Genomic DNA, 14,311 nt, shown 5'->3' with positions numbered 1-14,311 from the left:
GTCTATGTGGAAACAGTATAAAGTTACAGAAGATCGGACCGATGGTATACCATAGCACAAAACATTAGTCTTTAAGGGATTATTCAGCCATAGACATTGGCTCATGGTTTTAATCATGTGATGAAAATCACATTGTTTTACTGTAAATTGCTGTGGTCACAGGCCAAACAGTTTATGCTTGCGTCCTTTTTTTCGAACTTTTCTCGGCCAGGTGGCAAGAACCTTACATGTGATAGTCATGCCTAACATAACTAGGAGGTAGGGAATTAATACCCAATGTCAGATCCTGGATGACCTCCATTAGTCTACCAGCAACTTACACAGAAGCAAAGCACATTCAGATCTTTCACACAGTGGACCTAAACCCGAAAACCATGTAAGTGTCCATATTTCCAGTACAGGGCACCTTTGTAAATGACAAACCTTAAATATACAAATATATTGGGACAGGATTCATGCTCCACGGACATGTGGTTTGAAATCATGAAAGGAAACAAAATGCATTATAAGGTTGGCTCTTAAAAAAAGATCACTGTTTCTGAATATTCCCGGAGGCTGCAGACACGCACTTAAGGCGTAGAGCCAATAAACGATGAACGAGCGCTCATAGGAATCATTTCAACATACGATTATTGGCCCATCTAACCAGGACCACAATCGGCAGACAAACCAGGAAAGCACCGTTTCATTGGGTGCGATACATTTTATGCATTCATTAAAATTCTTAACGGCAGCACATTACTCAGTGTAAACAGGAGACGTGCTGCTGATAACATGATACCAGATTATTAGCGATCATTGTGTCCCCGTCATTGTTTCGTCAACCTGTGTATGCACTTTTCCAATTGTCAGTCGTTCAATTGCCTGGATCAGACCGACTATATAGGACATTAGTATCTGGTCTCCGCTGCACAAACTACCACTGATACATGTGAACAAAGTCGATATGTTTTTTTTTCCCCCAGTATATCCCTCCCAGCTTACATCACTCCCTATAAATAAATAGAAGCACTAATATAATAGCAAGTGGTTAATAAGACCTCTAAGCAGTCAGGAACACTGCTTCATCTGAATCGGGATCCTTCCCACTGTCCTCGCTGGGTAACGAGTCTCCACCACTCGGAGACCGGCAGCTGAAGTCCTCCACCCCAGATTCCTGGTCACTGTTAGCCGACAGGTCGGGGTCCGAGCTCTTCAAATGGTCCTGGGTTAGGATCAGGGCCGAGTCCTCCTCACCTTGGGATGGACTACGAGAGGGAAACAGCTTCAGGTTGGTGCTGTAATCTTGGGGCGTATTAGCCGGAGAGTGTTTGGTGATGCATATCTGGAAGTTGTGGATTTTTGGCTGGTCATTGAGATTCTTGTAGGTTTCATTTGACTCTCGAGTTTCCAGTTTTGTTAATCTCTAAAGGAAAAATTGTTAGACAAGAGCAAAATTTACATTGGGTTAGGGCATGTTAATGTAACCTCTACATGCAAGTCGATCAGCAGTGGTTTAATGGTCTGTTTAGTAAGGCCGGCCGCACTTATGTTATCGTCAGCACATTTCTCGTTTACACTGGACAATGTGCTGCTAATGATAATTTTTAAACTTGCTCAAAAATTATCACACCAATGAATGTTTTGCCCCTCCATTGGATGTTTGATGGCCTGTTTAGGCAGCCAACGGTTGGGAATGAGGGAACGCTCCCTAACCCAATTATTGGCCTGCCTAAATGAACCTTTACTTGAAAACTTTATACCAATGAACAAACTTCTCTGGTGCCATAAGAAAGCCATAACGGCACAGTGCTCAGGCATTACTGACATTGAAAGGACACAAGGTAGAGACCCTGGTTACAGTGATGTGTCACTTAATGGTCTGATTGCTGTAGTTTTTATAAAATCACTATTTTATCAGCAAGCAGATTATCATTGGGGACTAGTAAACCTGCTGCCAGGTAGTCCTACATATTCATAAGCTCTGTACAACCCCGCCCCCATCACTGATTGGCAGCTTTCTGCAAATGTAGTATGCACAAAGTGGCCAATCAGTGGTGTGGGCGGGGTTATACAGAGCTCAGCAGTCAGAGAACTGCCAATCAGTGATGTGGGCGGGGTCTGCTGCAGATAACACAGTAATTTTATCAAAATGACAGCAGGTAGCCCAGTAAGTGACAGATTGTTGGAATCAGGGCCTCTGCCCCTATATTGCGCTGCACTCAGATGGGTAGCAAAAACCTGGTAACAGATTCCCTTTAATGGTGCTCTCTTCCAGTTATTGTGTTGGAGAACACCAAAGACGTAGGGCATCGGCTAAAAATGATTGCCTCATTTTTATCTTGTGCAGGGTTTCTATATATAATCATTTAAAATTGTTTCTCAGTCACCATTAAAAGCTGAATTGGTTTACACTGAAACCTAAGCGGAGGTATAAACATCAAAAACATATAGGCCAGGAAGCTGGATTTTCAGTATTTCTACCACACCTTCTCCATGAACTTCATTTCCTCCTCCAGCTGCTGCGTCTCTTCTTTTACTGCCTGTAGAAAATCAGTGACTGACTGGCGAGGGTGCATTCCTTTCTCAAATCGGTTATAGAGGCCCCTCCAAAACCTTCCATGGTGAAAAATAAGTTTGAAGAGTTAGTATATGCACAAGTACAGAAGATTATCATCGAGCAATTCTCATGATATATGTTCTTAAGACGTGCTAGCTCATGGTACACACATGAAGGGCTAGCTCACAATGCTGTATATTCTCCCATGCCAGAGAATTGGGCCGATTATGCTAATGACACTCTGCTTTAACTCTGAGTGTGATCCAATTTTCTCGCATGGAAGAATTGCAGCACAGGTGTGGAGAAGATGGAGGACTTAATTTTTCCATCTTCTCCATTGTCTCTGTGCACGTACATCAGACTGCACTCGGATAACATAGTATATTATTGGTCCGAGTGCTATCCGATAAAACATCACATAGCACTAGCACTCGGCCGTGTTACGTGGCAATGTGAGCGAGTCCTAATGAGTCCCTCAGTGGCTGATCTATGGCTGGTGACTTCAGATCAGTGAAAATATGTGGTGGCAAGTTGGGCCTCATTACTCGGACAGCACACTGACACATCCTATCCTTACACTATTCACATGTCCGTTCTGTTATTTTGCTGACTGATGGTCTGTATATAAACAGAGACATCCCCTACATTGACCTTATTTGCGGACATCCAAGTTGCATCCTACTGCTATTCTTCATTTTCACTGACTGGGTACTTGAAGAAGCTTGGGAAACCTCTGTCACGTTGTTTTTGCATATGGCAAAACCATTGATAAAAACGGACATGTGGACTAAATATGCCCGAAAATTGGATCTAACACACTTGCAAAATTGGTCTGTTTTGTACAGGCAAACAAAAAAAACAGCTTTTGCCTGGATTCACACGTGCGTTTTGCGGTCTGAGTATGCTTCAATGCAAAGACTGGCTTCAGGTCTCCTGACCCAAACTCGACTTTATATTATGCGTTTATATAGAAAGTTCCCGATCAGGGACATCCGCATGCCCTAATAAAGGGGTTGTACCAAGTATATAAGTAATCCCCTATCAACAGGATTTAGGAATTGATCGCTAGGGGTCAGTTCCACAGAGAATGAATGGAGTAGAGATGCACATGCTCCACCTCTGCTCTGTTCAAAGCTTGCTCTACAGAACCTCCTGGGGATTGTTGGGGGTCCCAGCGGTCTGACCCCCAAAGATCAATACTTTATCGCAGTCTAAATATGTGCAAAATGAATCACCGTGTCACAAGCTGTCATAGATGTCAGTAAATCTGTCTAAAGTGAATTGATTTGTGCCAGGCAGAAGATAGAACTGACGAGTGAGCTCTGACGTAACCCCTAAATGTAGACCATGGTTACAAGTGGGAAGAGTGTTGGGCCTTGGATTTCACCACTGAAGGACACATTGGGCTCATGATACGTCACCCCGCTTCTTTCACCTGTAAAGTTAGGGTTGATGTTTCTATATATGAATGATAAGTATATGGTGTGTTAGAGTTCTGCTGCTTTATTCAGTGCAGAGGAGGAATCAGAATAACCTCTTACCTGAAGTGGCATGGAGTGGTGTGTGGTCTCAGAGGTCCTTGGGTCTGACTGTGATCTGCTCTGTACAGAGGGTTCATGTAATCCAACCGCTGCTTCCACAGGTAAGACCAGAGGGAGTAGGTCCTCTCCTGAATTCTGGAAGATGATGATTGCATCACTGATATATTGAGATTATGAGAGCTGCAAGTATACCCGTCACCACTGCAACCTGCACTAACACTAAGGGCTCATTCAGACGTACATTTTTTGTGTACGAGTCCTATTTGTGTTATTTCCAGATAGCACTTGTACCTAGAAGAGTGAATGGGGCCATTCACATATCTGTGATTGTTTGAGAGACGGAAAATCGTGGCAAAATGTACGATAGTTATCTGAGTGTCAGGTCAAAATTAACAATGCACATCCATGGGTCAGTGAAAAAAAAATCGTCCAACAATTAATTGCCATCTGAGCGCTGTCCAGTTTTCCAGGTCTGTTTGATGGAAAAAGATGAAGAAACTGAAGCTCAGGCCAAACTCTAATGATAAAAACTGACACTGACCAAACTGGTGAAACTGTGCCTGATTCTCTTATATGAATGAGCCACAAGTTCTATAGCTTTCAGTGTTTCTTTGCATAGTAGCTGTGTAGCTTCATAGTCAAAATTGGAAAATCCGGTTCCAAAAAGTAGATGGAAAGATGCACTGAACTGCTTGGCCCCACCACGGTGCACCGAGCGCCTGTACTTGATTTGAACAGTCCTTCTGTACTGACAGTCCCTTTACAGCAGTGTTCCCCAACTCCAGTCCTCAGGACCCACCAACAGATCATGTTTTCAGGATTTCCTTAGTATTGCACAGGTGATGGAATTATTGCCTGTGCAGGTGATGCAATTATCAGCTGTGCAATACTATGGAAATCCTGAAAACATGGCCTGTTGGTGGGTCCTGAGGACTGGAGTTGAGAACCACTGCTGTAAAGGGTTAGGAGATAACTTTCTGAATGCTGGAGGTCTGACCGATGGGACTTTTAGCGATGCTGAGAATGGGGCTCTTCAGTGATCAGCAGAAGGCCTCATTCACATGTACAGGTTTAAACAGGTATGTGAAAAAATGGTATCAGTGTGTCCATTTTTACCATCATTGTGTTATCAGTGTTCTTCTCGTATGGATAAATATGTTATAAAGTTTCTCCTATGCTTTGTAATGTTAAAGAAGTTGTCCAGTACTTTATATTACCCCCCCCCCATGTATCCCCCCGGGGCCCCTAAGACTTTTTGTAATTAGCTTGCGTTGCTGATAATGCCTGTGAGCTTCGCTATCGGTGGCCGCTCACAGGCATCACGTGACCCCACGCTGATGTCACGACAAGTGAGGCGTGACTCAGCGCTGGGGTCCCTACGGTGGCTGCTGGGTTGTGGGTGGGATTACACCTCCTCCCCACGCGTCACACCCAGCATCCACCGCGCTTTCCCAATGAATGGGGAGAGGCAGAGCGTGCGGTGGATGCCGGGTGTGATGTGGGGGGGGTAACCCCGGCCACAGTCTGGCATCCACCTGGAACGCGGAAGACAGAGACTCCCGGCTGCTGCCAGCGACATCGACGGATGTCAAAGCCGGCTGCAGCCGGGGGTCACGTGATGCCTGTGAGCGGCCAGTGATAGCGCCACTCACAGGCATTATCTGCAATGGAAGGTAATTACAAAAATCCTTAGGGGCCCCGGGGAGACACATTGGGGGGGGGGGGGTAATATAAAGTACTGGACAACCCCTTTAATCTCGGACAGCACCATGATGCCATCCGTGGGCTGTCTATGTTCTTCATGGACCCATAGACTTGTATAGGTCTTTTTCATCTGTGATATTGGAAGAAAAAACAGACATGTCTCCGTGAGTTTTGCACAGACACATAGTCCATGAAAATACACAGGCATGTGAATAGCATTAGCATTAACACGTACATGTGGATAAGGATGTCTGAATGAGGCCTCAATGAGAGCTTGATATTTTAAGAATATCTCTTTAAAGCTATGATCCTCTAGTTACAAGGATGTATCTCATGTCCTTGGCTACTGACGTGCAGGTTAGGAAATTTTGTGACTGGGAAAGAAGATCTACAAGATTTCAACATTACTCAGGACAGAGAATATCTTCAAGAAGTATCTTCTAGTGGACCATTGGTTACATCAGGAACTGTGCAATTCTTAAATCCATGTACCCATCTTATTTTATTATTGGCATTTTGATTTCACCATTCTTATGTTTCTCTGTACAGTGGCACTGCCAGCGATGCCAGCGACCCAGATGGGCAGGAAAAAACTGAAATGGTTTAGGTTCACATACCCATTCAGTCTCCGGATATGTGGGAGTCCCTAAGGTCTGACACCCCCACCAATCCTGAAGTGATGGCATATCTTACCAATATGCCATCACTTTATACATTTTTCTCCTGCACAGTTATTGAAAATTTTTTGCCAAGGTTCAACCTTCACAGTTTATAAGTGATTGCTGTTATCCAGACTGTGGGGCACCGTGTGATCAGATCAGCATCAGGGACACGTCAACCATCCATATTCTATTTCTGTTACAAGCCTATAGTGACCATACACAGAGCACATATTCTCTCACATCAGTTCCTTCCTCTCCTTCTCGCAGTTGCACAGAAAGTTTCCATACTGACAGGAGTATATATGGTGTTGTATGTGGACCAAGAATCTCTCATTAAATTCAAACGCACAGGGAAACTGCTCCATGAGCTGCCAGACACATTCCAGGAACTGGTCTATCACTGGGGACACCTCCTTGGGATCCCCATCTAAATTTCCATACCTTAAAAAAAAAAATATGCTGAAGCAATGCAATTGGGGTATATGCATGCAACATCTTTTTCAGGTGGACTGCGCTCCCAAAACCGCCTGAGACTGGGAATGGCACAGAAAAAGTACAGTAAGTATATTATATTAGAATGTATGGTGTTTTTTTTTTTGTCTCTTTTGCTGAGAGGAGGAGAGCTGATGGAAGATTTGGAAAGTGACACAGCTAAACTCAGCTGTGCTGACCCTAGCCCCACACTGACTGCTGGGCCCATATCTGAAATGTGTTGATTGATGGGATTTGAATACAGTTGATATTCTAATCATGCAGGAGGTTAGACCAGGAGATCCGGGCTTTCATTATAACCCACGCACTGAGAAACCTGCTGTAAGATATGGTGTGGACGTGTTCTTTTTCTAGCATCTTGCTGCCTGTTTATAATTGGACAGCATCGTACAAGGAGAAGTACATGCCCCACAGTGAAAGCTCTCTGATAACACCCACTTGGATGTAACGAAAATTAACTCATTAGGTGACAAATACTTTGATTGTTAATATCCCTGCAACAGAGATGCAAAATAAAAAAAGAACTAACAAATTTTTTTTTTTCTGCTCTGAAGCTACAACGTGTTTTCAGTTCAACATGAAAAATTTGGTGAAAGGCCCTCTGTAAATAAGTGACTCTGCTTGACTTTTCCAACATATGTGCAGTGACCAGGGTTACCTGTGATTAAATTTGTGTCCAAATGAAATCCAGTCTTTTTCAATTAACACCTAATAGTAATTGGGAAAAATAAAAGTTACACTATGCAAAAAATATCAACTCCGTAAATCTCCACCAGTACATAGAGTATATGAAATAAAACCTCTTACCATAAATCCTCTGATGGTTCGGTAATAGGGGTCAAGTAACAGACTGGATACAGAGCAGACCTGAGCGGTGCGGTCCCATCCATCAGAACAATGAACGAGCACGCTGGCGCCCTCTTCTGACACGGCCTAAATGTGCAAATTAAATGTAAAATATTACACATTTATATAATTACAAATTTCGTTTATTCTCAGCACTAAAAGGATCATTTTTGTACAGTCCGTGCCTAGAATAGTACAAATCAGACAAGCAGCAGTAGAATATGAACAGATACAACACATCTTACCTTTGCAATGAAGATACCAGCATCTAGGATTGTTTTCACGTGTTTTAACCAGCCAGAGGATTCAAGACCCCAAAGAAATTCACCCATAGAAGGAGATCGGAGCTCACAAACTGCAATCATGAACAGAACAATAAGCTCACTATAGCAACAGATTCTGTATGTGAAGTATTTCTGCTCCAAGACTTGAGACATAGAATATATATATATATATATATATATATTTATATATATATATATATATATATATATATATATATATATATATAGGGTTGTGTAGGATACTCCAAGTGAGGATATGACTTAAAAATTGTACAATGAAAATGTAAAATTCTGTATTATTTATTATATTGGGGTTGGTCACTTTATATAAAAAAATTCCAAAAGGGTGATAAAATGTAATGTTTGGCACATACAATTATAGATTACTTCCCCGGAGTTTGCCTTCTTCCTAAGGTGCACCTGGAGGCCATGTTTCTCCCCAGGTAAGTTATACACCTCTACCCATCTACGTGATGTACAAGAAAACATGATTCATCAGACCAGAACCCTTTCTTCTATTACTCTATGGTTCAGTTCTGATGCCCATATACCCTTGTAGGTGCTTTTGGCTGTAACCGGGTCAGCATGACAATGACCAGTGTGCATCTCCATATGTAATAAGCTGCAATACTTTATCCTGACATCTTTTCTTCATAGCCAAAGGTTAATTTTTCAGCAATATGTGCCACAGTATTTCTTCTGCAGCACCGGACCAGCTGGGGCTACTGTACCTTTCGTTCCACACAAGTATCAATGAGCCTTGGGCGCCCATGACTCCGCCACCTGCTCACCGGATGTTCTACCCTGGTAGGCACTAACTATTGTATGCCAGGCACACCCCACAACACCTGCTGTTTTTGAGATCTTCTGACAACCCTCATGGGGGCACCTCTGACAAGGAGAATATTGAGATCTCTAGACATCATGATTTGTCCATTGAAAATGGAGCTGTTTAGGGAATAGAGCGCACAGAACACAGGGAAAAAAAACACTGGAGGGGGAAAGAAATAATTTGAGGTGCTCAACTGGAGGGATTGTGAGAGTCACAGCTCCTAAACCAGGAGTAATAGAACGCTAGCTGCCATCTATAAGAAATATCTTTTATGTATTCTTTTACCCTATGCACAAAATAAACGTTCATGGAAAACTATGAATTGGCAGCAGCGTGTGCAATGTCCTCAAGGGCCAACATACAGACGCTGAAAGTAGATTTGCAAATAACATTTTTCGCTGTTGCCCGTTCCTGTGGCACCATTAATGTACTAGGCCTTAATGAGTTTGGTGACATAACGTCTTGTGATCGCTATTTTAACTCTCTAAGAACCAGGGAGTTTTTTATTTAAGCGCTTTTTGTGTTTATAGAGCTGACGTTTTTATTGATACCAATTTGGAGCACATAGAACGTTTTGCTAGCTTTGTATTGTATTTTTTTTGTTAAGTGAGGTGACAAAGAACCCACAATTTTGGCATTTTGATTTTTTTTTTCTGCAATGTTAACCGTAAAGGTTAATTACCATAATTCCATACTTTGATACATCTGACTTTTACGGATGTGGCGATACCAAATGTTTTTTTTTCGTTTCTTTGTTTTTAATAGGGAAAACGTGGGATAGTTAAAAATGATCTATTTTTTATATTTTGACTTTTTATTTTTTTTACATTTTTTTTGTACCCATTAGCGGACGTAAACATGTGATCCTTGGATTGCTTATATATACTGTAATACCACAGTATTGCGGTATTTACTGGAAATCATGGTTTCCTATGGCACTCAGTCTGCTGTAAAAAGTACTAAGATGGGCCTTAAAGGTAAAGGCATTTTGCCCATAGCGGTAGACCACGTGGCCACTATGGCGCTCATTAGCTGGGAAAGCCTGATGCTACAGGGCTTTCTTCTTCCACATATCATTCTTTGAAAGATGGCCTTTGTTCCCCATCATTCAGCCTGTACGTCTGTGCTCGAAGTCTCAGCACTGCAGGTGCAATGACGTCACTAGATCGGGCCCTCTGTGTGGAGTTTTTTTTATTTTGGCAACAAGAAAAGCGTATACTGTGGGATCCATCATACATGATGTGGGGCGGCCATCATACTGTGTGAGCGAACTGTTGGGGGCCATCATGCTGTGTGAGCGAACTGTTGGGGGCCATCATACTGTGTGAGCGAACTGTGGAAGACATCATACTGTGTGTGTATATGTGTGGGGGGCTGTAAGAGCATCATACTGTGTGTGTGTGTGGGGGGGGAGTAGTGTAGGTGCATTATACTGGTGGGGTTTGCCATGGGGTCATCATGTTGTCCATGTAAGGACTACTGTGGGAGAAAATTATGACAGGAGATTCACTCCGAGGTATCACACCGTGTGTGGAGGGCAGCATACTCTATGGGGTTTATTAAAATGGTATCAGTGTGTGCAAACAAGAGGAATCAGTAGCAGGGGCATTATTTCTGTGTCCAAGCCACAAAACATGTCCTCTCCCTGTATTTAAAAGTTGGAAAGTAGGCCCTTGTGTGACTGCATCAATATGTTTTAATTTCATGCCTGCACACTATAAAAAATAACCCAAAAAAGTTTGGTTGATTGGTCTATGGCGTTCTTTTAAAGTGTTGCTTATAGCGGTCTCTGTGAGCTTCTCAATGCTGTTCAGCCAGCCAGGTATCCTGCCTGCAGTAGATGGAATGTGGCAATGGAACACTGCTGCACGTGTCACAATAGGCTCTGAGCCTTTATATACCTGCGCACGGCAGCAGCCACCTTCAGTCTGCTGCTGGACAGCCAGCAGCAGCAGCAGCAAGCCGAAAAGTGCAGGCATGTAAGGGATCTAGAGGTTGACAACATGTCTTCTTAACGGGAGTCCAGGTGCCCATCTCCACAAATGGACTTTTCAGGATCCGAGGGTGGCACCGTAGGCCGCAACCAATTGCCGCAACTTCTTTAATTTCATGCCTGCAGACTATAAAAAATAACCCAAAAAAGTTTGGTTGATTGGTCTGTGGCGTTCTTTTAAAGTGTTGCTTATAGCGGTCTCTGTGAGCTTCTCATTGCTGTTCAGCCAGCCAGGTATCCTGCCTGCAGTAGATGGAATGTGGCAATGGAACACTGCTGCGCGTGTCACAATAGGCTCTGAGCCTTTATATACCTGCGCACGGCAGCAGCCACCTTCAGTCTGCTGCTGGACAGCCAGCAGCAGCAGCAAGCCGAAAAGAGCAGGCATGTAAGGGATCTAGAGGTTGACAACATGTCTTCTGAACGGGAGTCCAGGTGCCCATCTCCACAAATGGACTTTTCAGGATCCGAGGGTGGCACCGTAGGCCGCAACCAATTGCCGCAACTTCTTTAATTTCATGCCTGCAGACTATAAAAAATAAGCCAAAAAAGTTTGGTTGATTGGTCTGTGGCGTTCTTTTAAAGTGTTGCATATAGCGGTCTCTGTGAGCTTCTCAATGCTGTTCAGCCAGCCAGGTATCCTGCCTGCAGTAGATGGAATGTGGCAATGGAACACTGCTGCTCGTGTCACAATAGACTATGAGCCTTTACATAACTGCGCACGGCAGCAGCCACCTTCAGTCTGCTGCTGGACAGCCAGCAGCAGCAGCAAGCCGAAAAGTGCAGGCATGTAAGGGATCTAGAGGTTGACAACATGTCTTCTTAACGGGAGTCCAGGTGCCCATCTCCACAAATGTACTTTTCAGGTTCCGAGGGTGGCACCGTAGGCCGCAACCAATTGCCGCAACTTCTTTAATTTCATGCCTGCTGACTATAAAAAATAACCCAAAAAAGTTTGGTTGATTGGTCTGTGGCGTTCTTTTAAAGTGTTGCTTATAGCGGTCTCTGTGAGCTTCTCATTGCTGTTCAGCCAGCCAGGTATCCTGCCTGCAGTAGATGGAATGTGGCAATGGAACACTGCTGCGCGTGTCACAATAGGCTCTGAGCCTTTATATACCTGCGCACGGCAGCAGCCACCTTCAGTCTGCTGCTGGACAGCCAGCAGCAGCAGCAGCAAGCCGAAAATTGCAGGCATGTAAGGGATCTAGAGGTTGACAACATGTCTTCTTAACGGGAGTCCAGGTGCCCATCTCCACAAATGGACTTTTCAGGATCCGAGGGTGGCACCGTAGGCCGCAACCAATTGCCGCAACTTCTTTAATTTCATGCCTGCAGACTATAAAAAATAACCCCAAAAAGTTTGGTTGATTGGTCTGTGGCGTTCTTTTAAAGTGTTGCTTATAGCGGTCTCTGTGAGCTTCTCAATGCTGTTCAGCTAGCCAGGTATCCTGCCTGCAGTAGATGGAATGTGGCAATGGAACACTGCTGCTCGTGTCACAATAGACTCTGAGCCTTTACATAACTGCGCACGGTAGCAGCCACCTTCAGTCTGCTGCTGGAAAGCCAGCAGCAGCAGCAGCAAGCCGAAAAGTGCAGGCATGTAAGGGATCTAGAGGTTGACAACATGTCTTCTTAACGAGAGTCCAGGTGCCCATCTCCACAAATGGACTTTTCAGGATCCGAGGGTGGCACCGTAGGCCGCAACCAATTGCCGCAACTTCTTTAATTTCATGCCTGCAGACTATAAAAAATAACCCAAAAAAGTTTGGTTGATTGGTCTGTGGCGTTCTTTTATAGCGGTCTCTGTGAGCTTCTCAATGCTGTTCAGCCAGCCAGGTATCCTGCCTGCAGTAGATGGAATGTGGCAATGGAACACTGCTGTACGTGTCACAATAGGCTCTGAGCCTTTATATACCTGCGGACGGCAGCAGCCACCTTCAGTCTGCTGCTGGACAGCCAGCAACAGCAGCAGCAAGCCGAAAAGTGCAGGCATGTAAGGGATCTAGAGGTTGACAACATGTCTTCTTAACGGGAGTCCAGGTGCCCATCTCCACAAATGGACTTTTCAGGATCCGAGGGTGGCACCGTAGGCCGCAACCAATTGCTGCAACTTCTTTAATTTCATGCCTGCAGACTATAAAAAATAACCCAAAAAAGTTTGGTTGATTGTTCTGTGGCATTCTTTTAAAATGTTGCTTATAGCGGTCTCTGTGAGCTTCTCAATGCTGTTCAGCCAGCCAGGTATCCTGCCCGCAGTAGATGGATTGTGGCAATGGAACACTGCTGCGCGTGTCACAATAGGCTCTGAGCCTTTATATACCTGCGCACGGCAGCAGCCACCTTCAGTCTGCTGCTGGACAGCCAGCAGCAGCAGCAGCAGCAAGCCGAAAAGTGCAGCCATGTAAGGGATCTAGAGGTTGACAACATGTCTTCTTAAAGGGAGTCCAGGTGCCCATCTCCACTAATGGACTTTTCAGGATCCGAGGGTGGCACCGTAGGCCGCAACCAATTGCCGCAACTTCTTTAATTTCATGCCTGCAGACTATAAAAAATAACCCAAAAAAGTTTGGTTGATTGGTCTGTGGCGTTCTTTTACAGTGTTGCTTATATCGGTCTCTGTGAGCTTCTCAATGCTGTTCAGCCAGCCAGGTATCCTGCCTGCAGTAGATGGAATATGGCAATGGAACACTGCTGCGCGTGTCACATTAGGCTCTGAGCCTTTATATACCTGCGCACGGCAGCAGCCACCTTCAGTCTGCTGCTGGACAGCCAGCAGCAGCAAGCCGAAAAGTGCAGGCATGTAAGGGATCTAGAGTAGTGTTGAGCCACCCCCATAGTGTTCGGGTTCGGTTCGGTTCGTCGAACACCGGGATGTTCGAGGAACTGTTCGTCGAACTGTTCGTCGAACACCCTAGAACACCATCGAACACCGTTAAAACCAATGGCAGACAAACAAAAACACATAGAAAACACCTTCAAAGGTGTCCAAAAGCTGACAAACTGCTCAGAAGACACTCTCTTTAAAAAAGCCGGCCGGCAATTCAGCAGCGGCATACACCGGTACCCGACAATTTAGACAAGAAGGAATAGAGCATCACACATAGATTAGATAGATAGAAACATGTCAGTCACACATATAAGAAGCACAGTGACAGTGTTGGTTACTGCACTTGTCATTTAGTGTAAAGGATTTATTAAAAAAAATATTAGTGTTTTCATGCACCGTCTCTTTAAAAAAGCCGGCCGGCAATTCAGCAGCGGTACCCGACAATTTAGAACAGAAAGAATAGAGCTTCACACATAGATTAGATAGATAGAAACATGTCAGTCACATATATAATAAGTACAGTGACAGTGTTGCTTACTGTACTTGTCATTTAGTGTAAAGGATTTATTTAAAAAAATAATAGTGTTTTCA

At 44.1% G+C, this 14,311-nt stretch overlaps 1 long non-coding RNA gene across 1 annotated transcript; it reads right to left on the bottom strand.

The window, feature by feature from the left end:
* Positions 1-2,488: 2,488 nt before the first annotated feature.
* On the bottom strand, positions 2,489-6,880 carry LOC141205530 (uncharacterized). Its single transcript, XR_012276251.1, has 3 exons — positions 6,687-6,880; positions 4,081-4,215; positions 2,489-2,595 (listed from the first exon to the last, which is right to left on the bottom strand). It is a non-coding gene; the product is annotated as an uncharacterized lncRNA (long non-coding RNA).
* Positions 6,881-14,311: the final 7,431 nt, after the last annotated feature.

Source organism: Phyllobates terribilis, unplaced genomic scaffold, assembly GCF_046119375.1.
Source record: "Phyllobates terribilis strain yellow unplaced genomic scaffold, ASM4611937v1 Scaffold_140__1_contigs__length_4765195, whole genome shotgun sequence".
Taxonomy (NCBI): Eukaryota; Metazoa; Chordata; class Amphibia; order Anura; family Dendrobatidae; genus Phyllobates; species Phyllobates terribilis.
This window is presented reverse-complemented; position numbering and strand designations above follow the sequence as displayed.